The 12,214-nt window shown below is 35.6% G+C and overlaps 1 non-coding gene across 1 annotated transcript; it reads right to left on the bottom strand.

Moving 5' to 3' along the window:
• Positions 1 to 10,600: 10,600 nt before the first annotated feature.
• LOC145028010 (small nucleolar RNA R71) lies at positions 10,601 to 10,707 on the bottom strand. Its single transcript, XR_013675768.1, has one exon. It is a non-coding gene; the product is annotated as a small nucleolar RNA R71 (small nucleolar RNA).
• Positions 10,708 to 12,214: the final 1,507 nt, after the last annotated feature.

Below are 12,214 nucleotides of genomic sequence, written 5' to 3'. Positions count from 1 at the left end.
AAACAAAAGTAGGTTTTACATACCTTTTAGTTACTCTGGTAAATAACTAATCAAAAACCTTCTTGAAAAACTCTTGGAATTAAGCACCACAAGTGTCATGCCTCTAATGGTTCACGCCCAAACCCTAGGAATTAAGGAGCTTGAAAAGAGAGAGGAAAAAGGTGTAAATTTCGAATTTCTCTTCTAATCCTAGATAACAACTTCCTAATTATCCACCAATGATAATTCTAGAAACAATAAAGCCCCATAAAAACCATCCAAAGCTTCTAGGAAGGTTCTAGAATGTCTCTTGCTCAACTATTGAATAATTACACTTTAACCCTTGTACTTTTAATTAATCCAATTAATCCTAAAAATTAATTCCAGTTAATTTATGAATAATTTTTTTATTAAATATTACTATTTCTAATTAATATATTATTCTCATAATATATTAACAAATCATTTATTTCTATTTCTAATTAATTTATTAACCATATAATAAATTAATAAACTAGTCTTTCTCTAAAAGTCATCATATTTAATTACTAGGTTTGAGGGCAACCCACAAGGATTGTGCTACCATCAATTCAATTTTATACCAATTATAGTTATGGGCATAGAAACGCAATCCAACAGATACATCTTGGTGGCTCCAGGATGTATCGAAAACCTCTACTTATGTGTCTCATCTATCAACGTTTGCCTGACCCCTCCAAAGTCTGGCACCCAAACCCATCCATACCCGATCAATAATCCACAAATATTAGTGGTAAACCTGACAATCTCCCCCTTGAGTCTCTCTCGTTTCCAGTTTTTCTCTTTGATTCCCTCGTCTTGAGCCTCCCTAATCAAATCCAACAATGGCAAAGCCATCAAAATCCCCATATATCGACCTCTTATCGTAGAACTAGCTGTCTTGCGGCTCAACGTATCGGCCACCCATTAGATACAGGATATCACAATCATAATCCTTAACCACATCCAGCCACCTACGTTGTCTCATATTTAGACTTCGACTGGTCCATGAGATATCACAAACTTTTGTGGTTCGTTAGATAGTACACTGAACCCCATATAAGTAGTGTTGTCAAATCTTGAGGACAAATAATACAACCCCCAACTCCAAATCATGTGTCGGATAAAGGACCTCATGTGGCTTCAGCTGCGGATATGAATAATAATTATTGGATAAGGTGTCTAAGTCCATAGCTATATTTGGTATGTACTGGACCCGAGAGTAGCGTGGTCCATTTTGGTTGGATGGCGCTGGAACAATCTGAAGGATGGACTTTTGAGAGGAGGTTAATTATGATTTTTTAATATATTATAAGTTCTAATATATTAATATGAAATCATATTATTTAGTTAGTATTGATCAAGAATTAATCTGGAATCAATCTCGTGATCAAAAGAGACTAATTAAATATAAGGTGATGATTTGGTAAATCATGCATTCTTATGGTGTGGGCCAATGATCCATGATTCCTTAGGTTGGGCTAAACCTATGTGACAACCCATGGATGATCCATGGAGGATTAAAACCATGGATCCTAAGGAATATGGAAGGTCATGCCCATTAAGGTTTACATGGTGTAACCATAGTTTTGCCATACTATATAAGAGACCCCATGGCTCCTAAAATCGGCACCTTAGTGTTATTTGAAGAGCTATAACCGATTTTTGAGTGCAAGTATTCCCTCTCGAGTCCTCCATTGATGGTGTTGTTGTGTGAAGCATTTGAGGCATCACATTTGTGCTGCTAGGCTCTTAAACGTCCAAGAAATAAAGCTACAAGAAAAAGGTATGCCTTCTAAGTAGTTTTTGTTATACAAGTACCCATGATTGTATGCTAGCTAGCGTAATGCCTTGGAAAATCATTTTTCATGTATAATAAAAGAGAAAACATAGATACAAAGCATTTAGGGTTGTCTGTGCACCTTAAGGTTGTTAAGATGCTCAAAACCCTTCAGTGGTATCAGAGCCTAGGGTTGTTTTCTATTATACTTGATGTTATCTTGATTTTCAAAGTGAACGAAATTGAATTACTGGCTTACGCCTAGTGAACTCGCCGAGTCCACTGGGTGACTCACCGAGTCCCCTTGTAAAATGACCAACTCGACAAGTCCAGTTCATGTACTCGCCGAGTTGGTGCTCCCGTGGACAGATTTTTGACTTCTTGCCAGAAATTAGATTAGGATCATTACCCCAAACCATTTTTTTCAACCATGAAACCTATTTTTTCATAAGGTAATGATCATGCTTTTCCAATTAAAAGATAATTGTCAAAGTTTCAAGAGTTATATTATTTTATATGATTTCTTGAAAATTGTTGATCTGAATTATCTATTCTTATGAGTTTAACTAGATCATAAATATTATTTGACATTTCTTGTTAGTTTCATTGCATGATCTAAATGGTTTTAATGGGCTCCATAAATTGTCCTCATGTTATGGAAAACCAAAAGTATTTTCTTTAAAAGTCATTAAACTCATAAGTTAAGAAAATGAAAAGTTTTGAATAGTATCAAAACTTGTCCTCAAGTTGTGGAATTTGTAAAGTCACACTTATGGAACTTTAATTCCAAACCCTAGAAGTTTAAAGGTTTAAAATTCAACCCTTATACTATTATAATATTATAGGTTTAATATTTATATATATATATATATATATGTATAAGACAAATCAGTCTTACCGTTAGTAGGCGTAATTCACTAAGCCGGTCTATAAGGTGGTATAAGGTTAGTGCCTATAAAATGGCAGTTTAATGGGTGTCCAATCTCACCCACCGCTTCCTTGACTGGTGGAGGATCATTAGTCGAATGGGTAGGATAGGACATTAATTCTCATTAATTATAATGATAATTATGAAGTAACTAAACCTTTTTATAAATTCACAATCTTAGTTACTTTAAGAAAATGTGGAATTGATACTAATCCATGAAATTGCACTTTGCACCTTCCCAAGTCGTTAATGGAGCTTGTGTGGTTAACCGACACACAAAAATAGACTAGTAAGGGTAGCAAAGGGTTGCTTGATGTTTATCATAGATCGGTGGAGGATGTATGGTTAACATGCACATTGATTAGATGATAAATGACATCAAGAGTACCAAGCACATATACATGGTTATTCACACCTTGTTTGTGATCCTCGGTATTCCAGTATCAAAACTGTAGGGCATAATAGAGATTTAGAAATACCGTTGAATCCAATTAAAAGTTAATAACAATTTCGTTTTTCAATGAATCTCAAAGGATCTAGGAATTTCAATCTAATTAAAACTTAGTAACAATTTCGTTTTTCATGGTGGAAATTGGTAAATTGTCATTTACCTACCTTCAAATATTTTGCAAGTTGAATTATGGCATCTCTCTTCCAAATTGTAAAATATGGTCCTAGCCTAATATTTCATTTTGGGTGCGATATTAAGGACTCTTTATCTAATCTAAACTTTGGCTTTCTTTATTTTTAGATGTATTTCGACACGACTTCTGGCTAAAACCCCACTGGCTCCTTCTCTCTCATGAACCTTTGTGGGAGAGTCATCTTTGATGGTACTAATTTTAATGATTGGTTAAGGAACATGACGATGGTCACTTGCTATGAGGACAAGGAATATGTCCTCAATAAGGAGCTAAAGGAAATTGATGAGTCTTCAACTACTCCTTAGGAGATTGCTGAGTTTATGGCACATGAGAAGGATGCCACTAAGGTGTTTTGTATCACGTTGGCCACCATGATAGTTGAACTCCAAAAGTCCTATTGGATTAATGTCTAAGTCCATAACTATAATTGGTAAGACTTGACCCGACCCGACATGGTCCATTTGGGTTGCATGGCATCATGCATTTGGATAGACTAAAATGAGAGAAATAACACTTAAGGTTTGTTAATATATTATAGGTTCTAATATATTAATAAGGTTATTTAATTAGTATTGATCAAGAATTAATTTGGAATTAATTAGTATTGATCAAAAGGAGACTAATTAAATATATGGGTTGATTGTGTAAATCATTCATTCTTATATATGTGGGCTTGTGATCCAAGATTCCTTATGTTGGACTAAGTCCATGGGGTGACCCATGGATACTCCATGGAGGTTAAAATCCATGGAGCATAAGGAATGGATAAAGTCATGAGTTACATGGTGTAACCCTAATAGTCACCATATAAAAGATTCCCATGGCTCAAGAAATCGTGCACTATGTTTGGGTGTGAGGGCTAGACGATTTCAAGGATTGTTCAAGTTTCTCTCAAGTTATTCCAAGTGTATTTGGTGTTGTGTGAACCATTTGAGGTGTCACACTTGGGGCACTAGGCACTCAAGATTCATGAAGACTTTCTACATCAAAGAGGTGTGTAATTCTAACTTGATATATACTCATATGAATCATATTATTATGCTAGTTAGGATGAATACCTTCGAAAGTTCATATTTGTATGTATAATAGAGAAAACATAGATCCAAGGTATTTAGGTTTGCATGTACACTTAGGAGTGTTAGAATGCTAAAAACCCAACAGTGGTATCAGAGCCTAGGCTTGTTTTCTTGTTATACTTGCAAAATAGTTGGTTCATGCACTCGACGAGTTGGACCCCCTGACAGCATATATTCGATTGTTTTGGCTGGAATTGGACTAGGAACATTACCCTAAGATGTTTTTGAATTTATAAACTTGTTTTTGATGTGGTAATGTTCATGCTAATCCAATTTCAAAGATATTTGTCAATAGATTCATGATTTGTATTAATTTAATGGTTAGGCTAATTTCATGAAAAAGTGTTTGACTTGAAATATTTTGTTCATATGAGTTGCTTAGATTAATAGAACATGTTGATTGATTAAGTGTCTTTGATCCATTTAATCTAAGAGTTGAGTATAAAATGTGTTTGTGTAACTTGTCCTCAAGTTACATGAAGAGTCACATTAAAGTCTCTTAAAAACTCATAAATATTGGCAAAGGTTACAAAATGAAGAGTCTTGTTTTCATTGAATGTTTTTATGACTCGATAACTTGTCCTCAAGTTATGGAGGTTCAAGAGTCATTTCATTAAATCATTAAAATGTGTAACCTTAATTAGTTCCATAAGTTACAAATAAAGAAAAGTTATATTCATTTATTAGTTTAAAGTCTTCCATAACTTGTCCTCAAGTTATGGAACTTGAAGAGTTTTTGGATTAAAACTACTTTAAACACATAAGTTATGTAATTAATTAGTTTTTAATAGTTTCAAAACTTGCCCTCAAGTTTTGAAATTTGAAAAGTTTTCTCTTATGAATACTTTAATTCCAAGTTAGTCCTTTAGAATTTTAAAAGTTAAAATTCAACCCTTATACTTTATAATATTATAAGTTTATATATATATATATATATATATATATATATATATATATATATATATATATATATATATAAGAGTAAAGTCAGTCTTACCATTAGTAGGCGTCATTCACGAAGCCGGTCTGTAAGGAGGGTATAAGGTTACTACCTATAAAATGGCAGTTTAATGGGTGTCCACTCTCACCTACCGCTTCCTTGACTGGTGGAGGGTCGTTAGCCGAACGGGTAGGATAATGACTATAATTCTCCCTTCATTAAAAGTATTAATGATAAATACTACGTAACTAAACCTTTTATAAATACCCAATCTTAGTTACTTAGGAAAAAGTGAATAAGGTGCTAACCCATGAAATTCCACTTTTCACTTTGCTTAAGTCGTTAGTGGAGCGTGTGTGGTTAACCGGCACACTAACCTGGACTTAACAAGGTAGGCAAAGGTTAACATAATATTTATCATAGTATCGGTGGAGCGTGTGTGGTTAACCGACACATCGATTAAGGGATAAATATTAAGGGTACCCAGTATATTTGCATGGTTACTTCACACCTTGTTTTGTGATCCTCGGCATCCCAGTCACAAAACCTGAAGGGCACACTCGAGATTGAAACATGCCATTGAAAAGTTCAATGAATCTCAAAGATCTAAGAGTTTCAAAAACCAATTAAAACCTAATAATACATTTCGTTTATCTTGGTTTAAGTTGGTGAATCGTCATTCACCTACCTTCAAATATTTTATAGATTGGATTACGACATCCCTCTTCTAAGTTATAAAATAGTTTGTTAGGTCCTAGCCTTAATATTTCATATTGGGTGTCATATTAAGGACTTTAAATCAACTATCTTGAATATCTCCAAAAAAAGATGTCTGGTTTAGACATTTATGATCTTCCCAAATGCCTTGAAACAAGATTTCCTAAATGAAGATGATGTCCCATAGAAATCATACTTCTTTCACCTCCTCCAATTATTATCCCTAACCCACAAGTTCTTGAAAAGTTAAAGATCACTCAAGCCCTATTGGCAAGAAAAGGTCTATGTGTCATCACATCTTGGAGAAGTAGTCACATATTGACAAGTCGGGAGAGTTGGGTGTCAAATTCTTGAGAAAGTTGGTGCCTCAACTACTTTCTAAGTCACATAGTGAGTTCCTTTGGGACTCTTATGAAACAGACTATGATAAGACCCTTAATGATCTTATCTATTTGCTAAGATCAACTTCCAAAACTTTATGGACATTGACAATAATGAAATTGGATATCAAGTAAATCTCTCTCTTCCCAATGGAAAGGGATCGGCCATAGTCAACCTGGTTGACCAAATGGTAAAGAGAAAGGCCAACTCTGTGATAGTCCCATGTTCCATTACCAAAGCGTCCATATGTTAAATTGCCAAAGGAAGGGAAATTGGTTGCGAAGCTACAAATTTTACCTAAGGATGTTAAAGTCAATACGTTTTACTCTACATCGGGTAAAGTCCACTATCTAACTCTGCTAAGTTTCTAGTATGAGATTCTTGATACATGATGCGACTGGGTCACATGTTGATGTTTTAAGAATCAAAGAAAAGTGAAGGAACTTAAAGAAAGAATATTTTGAATCTGATCGCATAGATGGATTTCTATCGCATGGTTTGAAGATCAGATTCTTGAGCTACTTCTTAGGAGTTATGAGATATTGCTTAGGAATAGATAACAACAAGTTTTCATATGGATTGTAAGGATAAGTTTTTCCTCAAAGTTTTTAAAATAAAAGGAATTATCATTTTATTTATTTTAAAATATCCTTACAATGGCATTTGAGGAAAAAATTGTTGCTTATAAAGATTCCATTAAGAGCAAGAGTGGAAATATGAATTTGATTCTCTCATTTGTGGTAATGTCTAAATTTACCAAATAAGGAAAGATTCTCATCACCCAAGTTTCAGTTGGATAGAAACTTGGAATCATGCAAGTTGTATAGCATGATGAATGAGAACTTTCGAGCATTGGAAAATTTAAGACTAACTACTTGTTCACATGTATATGTGAGTCAAGTGAAGGACTAAGGGATCGACTACACATTCTTGTGCACTGATTAAGTCCACTACAAACGATCGATAAGACATTGGAAAAGGTTCCAATGTATGACAGAGCGAATAAGACGAATCAAATTAGGCAGAAGGATAAAAGTTTCTCAAATCTGAAAAGATGGGAGAGTACTTTAGTATCAGTTTTTATGAGCATCTTAATGATTAAGAAACCATAGCACAGTAAGTTCTCTAAGGAAATCTTAGTGCATTCTTATGACTAAGAAGATGAATCTTGAATTGTTGAAACCATGGTGGTTAATGAGATGCCCTAAGAACAGGACCTCTCGTATGCAAACCTTATATTTTATGAACATGACATACAACCGTTCTCGCCTCAGAACCCTAGAAACTCTCGAAAATGCTCCTCATGCAACTCCATGGTCTTGGGAGACACTAAGATATCATCAATGAAAATAATGACGAATCGATCATGCATTGGTATGCATACTCGATCCATCAGATCCATAAATGCCGCAGACACATTGGTGAGACCAAAAGGCATCAACACGAACTTGTAATGACCATAATGAGTCTGGAATGAAGTCTTCTCCACATCCTCCTCTCTAGCTCCCATCTTATAGTATATTAACCTCAGACCGATCTTGTAGAACCAAGACGCATGCTGAAAGTGATCGAAGAGGTCATCAATTCGTGGGAGGGGATAACGGTTCTTTACTATCAGTTGTTTAACTCCCGCTAATCTATACACATCCATTGTGAACCATCATTCTTCTTGACAAACAAAATCAGTGCTCCCTATGACAAATTTCTCAGTCTAATAAAATGGGTGCCCGATAGTTCCTGAGGTTCATAGAACAACTCTTTCATCTTAGGTGGTTCCAATCCAGATGGTGCCTTGGAAATCGGATCCTGATATGTGCATAATTAGCCATATGTTTAGTATAGATTTTTATTCATTTTTAGCTAATTATGTGCATAATGTGGACAAAGGGTACTTAATAATGCTTAAAATGTGTTTTCAGTCCAGAAGACATGCTTGGAAGTAAAAAGGAACAAGGAGAAGCAATTAGAGACCAAAGAATGAAGAAAAAGGAAACCATCCACATCTACTCGGCGAGTGCAGGGAGCTACTCAGCGAGTTCTCGAAGAAAAGTCAAGAATCCTTGCCGTACATGGATTTTACACATCAACTCGGCGAGTTGGGGACCTACTCGCCGAGTTGCCCATGTTTTGTGATAAGTATAAATATTTAATCTCATTCCTAATTGGAGACTTTTTTTGGCTTTTTGGGAGATAAACCTGCGATTGAAGAACCCTTTGGAGACCTGAAGAACCCTAACCTTTGATCTTTTGAAGACTCAAGGCGAATTAGGTTATATTTTCCACTTAATCTTAGGATTGAATCATGTCTAGCTTTGTTAAATTCGTTTTTGAGCTTGTTTCCACTGTAATCATGAGGTAAATTCGTATTGTTTCTGTTTAAAAAAAAACCAAGTTACTCCTATTGTTTAATTATTACTTTTATTGATTGTTTATTGGTGATTTTATAAAATTAAGTTTGTTAAAGAACCTTATGCATTGACCATAACTATTTTCTATTAATTGGAAGACAATTAAGTTGCATGAACATCTCTTAGTTGTTAACCTCATATGTTTATGTGAACACTTTATCATATGTCTTGGAATAATGAACATGAAACTAGGATTAGATAAAGAATGGGTAAATTAATGTGTGAGCTTGTTTGAGAAACCAACAAACAATAGGTTAATTGAATCACCAACTTGATTAACTAATTACAAATGCTATTTAATCCAAATAATTGAACTAGGGAATTAATTACTTTAAATGATTGGCCACTTCTTGAATTGATTAATTATATAAGGGTTAGTAATAGTGAACATGAATGTAACCACTATAGTTGGTAACCAATAACAATTAATTTATCATTTTATTATACAAGTAACCATAGGAGTTAATTGGTTGGACCTAAACAGAAACTCTTTATCAAATTTGGTGAATTTTTATTTGTCTTAGTTGTTTAGTTAATCACTTCTTAGTTGGTGTGTTTAAGTTTCTAGGCTTGTAAAACTAGAGAAAAACATTTACTTTTATTACTTGTTTAGTTAAAATTACTTATTAATTAGTTTAATTTTCGCTCCCTGAGTTCGACCCTCTATTTATCCAACTATACCACTAAAAGACATGTTCACTGCCTTTATGTGCTAAATTTATAATTTAAAAGTAGGAATAAAACCAGTGCATTTTACCCACACCAAGTTTTTGGCGCCGTTGCTGGGGACGGTTCAAAAGATAAGTCTAATTCCTAATTTTAATCTATTCTTTGTGTGAGTTTTTCTTGCATAAAGTTAATTTTTTTTAGTAATTTAGTAAGTAGGTTAGGTTTTAGAATTTATTAGTTTTTTTAGAAGTTTTTCTTTAGTTTTAATTTTTTTCTTTGAGACAGGCTACTCGCAGAGTGCATTCACACTTACTCGGCGAGTAGGTGCTGTTTGGTAGTTACTTTTCAGTTTCAATTTTTTGTTCTTTTTACGTGTTTTTCTTGTTTTATTGCAGAATTTTCATGACTAGAGGATCCAACACTCCGCTGGTACCCCCTTTTGAAGACCCATAATCCGCGTTGAGAAAGAACAGAGGCAAAGAAGTGGAAAGCTCGAATACACCTGAGAAGTCACCTTTGTCTAACTTGAAGACTGTTTTTAGGAAGAAGAAGAGCAGCAAATCAGGAGCATCCAGCGCCGCTTTAGCAAGCGAAGACACCGAGTACGAAACCGAGGAAGAAGAAGAGCCTACATACGGGCACGACTCCGATTCTGGTGACGAGTTAGCTCTTACCATGGCTAACATCGATGAAATCCCCATGGGGGAATGGAAGAAGAGGATACGCGATGACATTGGCCCGGGACTTGTACAACCTGCAATTCCCGCAACTGCTACTTTTGAACCTAAGGGTCACATCCTTGCTCAACTTAAGGAGATGCCCTTCACTGACAAAGACCACGAAGATGCTTACAAACACTTGGATGAAGTTAATGATGTAGCTGATTATTTCAATGTTCCAAACGTGCCTCGGGAAACTCAGCTACTTCACATGCTTTCGGTTACATTGAAGGGTGTTGCAAAGGATTGGCTCAAGTCACTGCCCCCCCCCCCCCATCACTACATAGCCTCAAATGAAAGAAGATTTCATTGATCAATTCTGCCCACCATCCAAGATATCTAAGCTAAAGAAAGCCATAGCCAACTTTGAACAACAAGCTGGAGAGTCACTATATGAAGCTTGGGAGAGGTACAAGAGCCTACTAAGGAATTGCACACATCATGACCTTAATAGTCAACAAGAAGTATCCATCTTTTATGACGGAGTAAATGTTACAACAATGCAATTACTTGACTCGCAAGGTCTACTCACGAAGAAGGCACCTCCAGTGATAAAGCAACTAATTGAAGAATTCTCTAAGAATTCTAGAGAATACCGTAATCCAAGAAATGATGTGATAAGGGGGGGGGGTGCCTATGCAACTTCAGAAGATTTGTCAGCAGTCATGGCTATGTTGAAAACCATGGATAGGAGGATGGACAAAATGGATCAAACAATACATGCTATTCGGGTGGGTTGTGAGAACTACAATGGGCTTGATCTTACTAGATATTGTGACTTAGATGAAAATGACAATAAGTAGGTGCAAGTATGCTACTCAAGTGGGGACCGATATGATGAAGACTGGCGTAAACCAAAGAAAGAGTGGCTCCCTTATGATGAGTATAAGAAGGCTAAGGAGGAGAAGTACAAGAAAAAAGGAAGATGTTTTTACCAAAAGGAGGAGCCGGCACAAGAAAGAAAAACAAGTTTGGAGGAGATGCTTACCAAGTTTGTAGCTGCTTCAGAAAAGAGACATAATGATCATGATGATGTAATCCAAGAAACAAGAACAATGCCAAGAAACCAACAAGCATCTATCCATAACATTGAAACACGCCTGGGGCAACTTGCTCAACAAATTAATCAAAGATCACCGGGAGAACTTCCTAGTAAAACCAAAAACAACCCACGAGGTGCGCACATAAATATAGTCACAACAAGAAGTAGGAAGATAATTACTCCTTTGGTCCCTATTCAGACTGAAGCACCCAAAGAATTGAAAAAAGGAGAATGCAGAAAAACAAGGCCAAAATCAAAACCTGCATGGTACAGACCCTACTCGCCGAGTTCAGAATATGGACTCGATGAGTCCATTGCCAAATCCGAAAAATCAGATTCCTGAAAAGCCCTTTCAGCCTCCAATGCCATATAGAGCCAAAGCTAAGCAAGAAAAGCAGGAAAAGGAATACCAGAAGTTTCTTGACCATATAAAATCTCTTCAAATCAACATACCATTCATCGAAGCAGTTACACAAATGCCAAAATATGCCGAATTTCTCAAGGAGCTTCTAAATAATAGAAGGAAGATGGAGGAAGTGAAAGAAGTAGTTCTTAATGAAAACTACTCAGTTGTCATGTTAAACAAACTCCCAAAGAAGAAGGGTGACCCGGGAAGCTTGACTTTCCCTTGCCAATTTGGTAACTTGGCTACCATTCATGCTTTGGCTGATTCAGGAGCAAGTGTGAACCTCATGCCTTTATTCATTTTTCAAGAAATTGGATCTCCCGGAACCAAGGCCAATTCGAATGGCAATTCACTTAGCAAATAAAACAGTCACATTTCCAAGAGGAATATGTGAAGACTTATTGGTAAAGGTAGACAAGTTCGTGTTTCCCGCAGACTTTATAATTCTAGATATGGTAGCGGATCCTCAAGTCTCGATCATCCTTGGAAGACCTTTCCTTAACATAG

The sequence above is a fragment of the Lactuca saligna genome, chromosome 1 (genome assembly GCF_052625555.1).
Source record: "Lactuca saligna cultivar CGN05327 chromosome 1, ASM5262555v1, whole genome shotgun sequence".
Taxonomy (NCBI): domain Eukaryota; kingdom Viridiplantae; phylum Streptophyta; class Magnoliopsida; order Asterales; family Asteraceae; genus Lactuca; species Lactuca saligna.
The sequence above is the reverse complement of the archived record's forward strand: the minus strand, read 5'-3'. Positions and strand labels throughout refer to the sequence as shown.